This window comes from Sus scrofa, chromosome 7 (genome assembly GCF_000003025.6).
Source record: "Sus scrofa isolate TJ Tabasco breed Duroc chromosome 7, Sscrofa11.1, whole genome shotgun sequence".
NCBI classification, from domain to species: domain Eukaryota; kingdom Metazoa; phylum Chordata; class Mammalia; order Artiodactyla; family Suidae; genus Sus; species Sus scrofa.
In genome coordinates, this window is record NC_010449.5 from 23,731,192 (window position 1) to 23,736,743 (window position 5,552).

Below are 5,552 nucleotides of genomic sequence, written 5' to 3' on the forward strand. Positions count from 1 at the left end.
TCAGCTTGGTCACTGTTTGGGAGGCTGTTTCCCCCCCCTGGATCTGAGAAGGAGAGAAGCATCTCCGAGGGAAGGGTGGCAAGATTTGCCCCTATGAGCAATCCATCAACAAGTTTTTAGTATGTCTACTACAGCAGATGGTTTTGTACACCAAAGGCTCATTCCAGATATGCGAGATAGACTTGACCCCAAGGAATTTAAGTGGGATGAAAAGACGTATCCAGACAAAAAATTACATCACCCAAGCCCATGATGAAAAGCAAGGATTACCTTGAAAGAGCATTCGCTATAACTATAAGCACTGTAACCTTAAGAAACCACTCAGCCTCTCTGAGTCTTTTATTTGAATATGGGAATAATATGATCTATCCTTAAGTACCTGACCTAACTCAAATGAATGGGTGGATGGATGGATGAAAGAACAGGTGTTATTGAATTAAGCAAAGGATTCACAACACAATAAAGCCAATAATTTAAGTGAAAATGAGTCTTGAGGTCCTTTTGGGGACAAGCTTCAAAAACTGAGTCTATCTCATAAAAGGAAAAGGGGCTTGTATCAGCGCAGGTTCTGGGGTTAGAGACTCCTTGGATAATGGAATGGGTTAAATAGCCAACTCCAGGAAGATGGGAGGCTGAGTTCCCAGGCCTTCAGCTCTTCCTAGACCTTTCCTCCATTGAGTCCAGATGCATTACCTCCAGCAAATCCCAGACACTGGCCCTGTTTCAGATTTCCTTACTCCCTGGAAAGCAAGATTCCAATCGGCCCAGCTTGTTTCATGTATCAGCGTCAGACCAGGGCCCTAGGGCCACCCATTTTGGCTCTTTCCAATAACAAAGCCAGGTTGGCATCCTAAAAAGTGCTATAGTAACTGTGTAGGACTTCAGAGGAGGAAGAAATCAGAGTTGGTTCAATAAAATAGGTGAATAAAATTAATGGCTAACTTTTTTTTTTTTTTTTAGGGCTACAGGTGCAGCATATGGAAGATCCTGGACTAGGGGGCTGAATCTGAGCTGCAGCTGCCAACCTACACCACAGCCACAGCAACTTGGGATCCAAGCCACATCTACAACTACACCACACCTCACAGCAAAGCTGGATCCCTGACCCACTGAACAAGGCCAGGAATCAAACCCACATTCCCACAGATACTAGTTGTGTTAGTTACCGATGAGCCACAACAGGAATTCCTAATAGCTAATTTTTATTGAGCACCTACTATATACTGGATAGATGCTTTCCATGTATTAATTCATTTAATCTTCACAACTTTGGCAGCACCATGGAGGATAGAAAGGATCTGGGGCTTAAACAATTTGTTCATTCATGACAAATAAATTGGGTTGTATTTATACAATGGGCTATTATTATACAGCAATAAGAATGAGCAAGCTGGGAGTTTCTGTCATGACTCAGTGGTTAACGAATCCGACTAGGAACCATGAGGTTGAGGGTTCGATCCCTGGCCTCGCTCAGTGGGTTAAGGATCCGGCGTTGCCGTGAGCTGTGATGTAGGTTGCAATCGCAGCTCGGGTCCACATTACTGTGGTTGTGGTATAGGCCAGCGGCTACAGCTCCAAAGAGATCCCTAGCCTGGGAACCTCCATATGCCGCAGGTGCAGCCCTGAAAAAAAAAAAAAAAAAAGAATGAACAAACTACAACTACATGCAACAATGTGGATGAATTTCATTGATATAATGTTGAGCAAAGGAAGACATATGAAAAACACTGTATAATTCCACTTGTAGAAAGCACAAAAACAGGTATAACAGTATAATAATCTTAATTTAGAAGTCAGGATAGTAGTTAGCCTTGGGGGAGGGCAGTGACTAAAAGAGGATCTTGTGCTAGTAAAGCTTTGTTTTTGGTTACATGTTCTGCTCAGTTCATGAAAAGTTATCAAAACTATAAACATACACACTTTTTTTTTTTTTTATTTAGGGTCCAATCCGTGGCATATGGAAGTTTCCAGGCTAGGGGTTGAATTGGAGCTGCAGCTGCCAACCACAGCCACAGCAATGCCAGATCCAAGCCACATCTGCGATCTACATCACAGCTCACAGCAACATCGTATCCCCGACCCACTGAGTGAGGCCAGGGATCGAACCCTCATCCTCATGATACTAGTCAGATACATTTCCACTGAGCCACAATGGGAACTCCCTAAACATATACACACTCTGATTAAAAAATTTTTTTCTTTTGTCTTTTTAGGGCCGTACCCACAGCATATGGAAGTTCCCAAGCTAGGGGTCAAATCAGAGATACAGCTGTCAACCTATGCCACAGCTCAGAGCAACGCCAGATCCTTAACCTATTGAGCAATGCCAGGGATCAAACCCGTGTGCTCATGGATACCAGCTGGGTTTGTTACTGCTGAGTCACAACAGAACTCCGATAAAAACATTTTTTAAATAATTTATTGGGCATTAACTATGTGCCATCCCTATATTCCAAGTGCTTGGGTTAGAAGGGAAACAAAACAAAGATCCCTGCCTTTGTGAAGTCTGCATCCTATTGTTAGAATTGGTGTGGGAGGAGGACAGACAATAAAAAGTGAACAGAATTTAATATTTTTTTTTTTGGTCTTTTTGTCTTTTTTTTGTTGTTGTTGCTATTTCTTGGGCCGCTCCCGCGGCATATGGAGGTTCCCAGGCTAGGGGTTGAATCAGAGCTGTAACCACCGTCCTACGCCAGAGCCACAGCAACACGGGATCCGAGCCGCGTCTGCAACCTACACCACAGCTCACGGCAACGCCGGATCCTTAACCCACTGAGCAAGGGCAGGGACCGAACCCGCAACCTCATGGTTCCTAGTCGGATTCGTTAACCACTGCGCCACGACGGGAACTCCCAGAATTTAATATTTATGTGACCTATTAGAAGATGACAAGATGAAAAAAAGAGAAAGCAGAGCAGGTTAAATGGAATCAAGGGTGTCAGGTTGACAGGGAAGATTACAGTTTTTTTGCGTTTTTTGTTTGTTTGTTTTGTCTTTTTAGGGCTGCACCCGTGGCATATGGAGGTTCCCAGGCTAGGGGTCTAGTTGGAGCCGTAGCCACCAGACCACACGACAGCCACAGCAACTCAGGATCCAAGCCACGTCTGTAACCTACACCACAGCAATGCTGGATCCCCAACCCACGGAAGAAGGCCAGGGATCAAACCCGCAACCCCATAGTTCCTAGTCTGATTCGTTAACCACTGAGCCACGACAGGAACTCCCAAGGGAAGATTGCAGTTTTGAAAGGGTAATGAGGAGAGGACTTGTTGAGGAGGTGACCAACATGGAGAAAGAACTTACAAGGAGATAAAGGAGTGAGCTATGCAGGTTTCTGGGGGAACAGCCAGTTAGGCAGAGGGAAAAGGAGCAGAATGGCCTCGAGGTGAGAAAGGTCTGTGCAGACAGGGAGAGTAATAAAATCAGAAACATAACAGGAGGCCGAATCATCCAGGGTGTTGGAGGCTGCTGTAAGGACAGTGGCTTTTTTTTTTTTTTTTTTCCGGTCTTTTTAGGGCTGCACCCTTGGCATATGGAAGTTCCCAGGCTAGGGGTCTAATCAGAGCTGTAGCTGCCTGCCTACACCACAGCCACAGCAACACGGGATCCAAGCTGCGTCTGCTACCTACACCACAGCTCACGGCAACACCAGATCCTTAACCCACTGAACAAGGCCAGGGATTGAACCCGCAACCTCATGGTTCCTAGTCAGATTCGTTTCCACTGCACTGCGATGGAAACTCCAGCACGGTGGCTTTTATTCTGAGAGAAATGGAGAGGCACTGCAGGATTTGAGCAAAGGAGTCCTTTGAAACCTCCTTTGAGAAAAGGCCCACTCTGACTGCAGTGGAGAAAACAAACTGCAGAAGCAGGGGCAGTCTCAAGAAGACGGGTTCGAAAGCTGTTGCTATAACCCAAGTGAGAGAGGAGGAGAGCTCAGATCAAGGTGGAAGCAGTAGAAGTAAAGAGGTTGGATTGTGGAGATTTCCTCAAGACAGGTTTTCCTGTCTGATTGAATGTGGGGAGGAAGCTCCCTTGTGGTACAGTGGGATAAGGATCTGGTGTTGCTGCAGCTGTGGCACAGGCCGCAACTGTGAAGTGGGTTCGATCCCCAGCCTGGGAACTTCCACACGCTGTGGATGTGATAAAGAAAAGAAAAGGAAGTGGAAAGTGAGAAAAGGAGTCAATGAGGATGAGGTTTCCACGCTTGTTTAGTGTTTTTTTGTTTGTTTGTTTGTTTTTCTTTTCTATCCTTTTAGGGCAGAACCACCCATGGCATATGGAGGTTCCCAGGCTAAGGGTCGAATTGGAGCTGTAACCACCCGTCTACGGCACAGCCACAGCAACACCAGATCCAAGCCACCTACACTGCAGCTCACAACAATGCTGGAACCTTAACCCACTGAGCGAGGCCAGGGATCAAACCTGCATCCTAGTGGATACTAGTCAGTTTCGTTTCCACTGAGCCACGAAGGGAACTCCATCCAGGTTTTTTTAATTAACTGGAATTTTTAAGTTGTCATCAGATGAGATGGTAAAGACTGTGGATAGCGCAGGTTTTGAAGAACTGGAGATCAAAATGTTCAATTTGGGACATAATGAATTTGGAATGACATGTTTGATACCCAAGAGGAGGTTTCAAGTACCTAGCTGTGTATACAAGTCTGGAGTGTGAAAGTGAGGTCTCTGATGAAGATAAACATTTGGGAGTCATCAGCATTTAATGCTGTTTCAAGTCATGAGACTGATGCCCTCGACATACCCAGTTTGGGTAGAAGGTAAGGATGAAGGCTTGACTGGAGTGGGTCTAAGAAAGAATGAGAGTAGGGAGTTCCCGTCGTGGTTCAGCAGTAGCAAACCTGACTTAGTATCCATGAGGATGCAGGTTTGATCCCTGGCCTTACTCAGTGACTTAAAGGATCCGGCATTACCGTGAGCTGTGGTATAAGGTTGCAAACATGGCTCAGATCTGGTGTTGCTGTGGCTGTGGAGTAGGCGGGTGCCTACAGCTCTGATTTACCCCCTAGCCTGGGAACTTCCATATTCCATGGATGTGGCCCTAAAAAGACCAAAAAAAAAAAAAAAAAAAAAAAGAGAGAGAGAGAGAGAGTGCGTGCACCAGCGAAAGAAAGGAAGGATGGGAATTCCCTGGTGACCTAGCAGATAAGGACCTGGGATGGTCACTGCTGTGGCCTTGGGTCACTGCTGTGATGTGGGTTAGATCCCTGGCCCAGGAAGTTCTGTATGCCTCAGCTGAAGCTGAAAAGAAAAAAAAAAAAAAATGAGAGGAGAGAAATTGGAGACAGTGAGTATGGAATGCTCCTCCAAGAAATTTTGCTGTGGTAGCTGACCAGGAAAGGGGGACAGAGAATCACTTCGGTTTTTTGTGGGTTTTGTTTTTTTTGCCTTTTCTAGGGCTGCTCCCTCGGCATATGGAGATTCCCAGGCTAGGGGTCTAATCCGAGCTGTAGCCGCAGGCCTATACCAGAGCCACAGCAACGCCAGATCCAAGCCACTTCTGCAACCTACACCACAGCTCATGGCAACGCTGG